Source organism: Frankliniella occidentalis, unplaced genomic scaffold (genome assembly GCF_000697945.3).
Source record: "Frankliniella occidentalis isolate FOCC.00 unplaced genomic scaffold, Focc_3.1 Scaffold136, whole genome shotgun sequence".
In the NCBI taxonomy this organism is placed as follows: Eukaryota; Metazoa; Arthropoda; class Insecta; order Thysanoptera; family Thripidae; genus Frankliniella; species Frankliniella occidentalis.
Genome location: NW_026267263.1, coordinates 52,379 through 52,592, shown reverse-complemented (window position 1 = coordinate 52,592; position 214 = coordinate 52,379).

Genomic DNA, 214 nt, shown 5'->3' with positions numbered 1-214 from the left:
GGAGTGTGCTGTGCCGTGGTGCTTTGGCTGGTAAAACCGCATGCAGGGGGAGGGAGTAGAAAGAATTCAACGTCTACCAGAAATGACAGAACGGCAGTCCAGAGCGCACCCGCACCCCCGCCCGGCACGCTGCCCGTCCTCGGGGGCGGGCGCCGTGGTGAGTAGGCCACCCGCTCGCTCCCCTGCCCGGCACGCTGCCCGTCCTCGGGGGCGG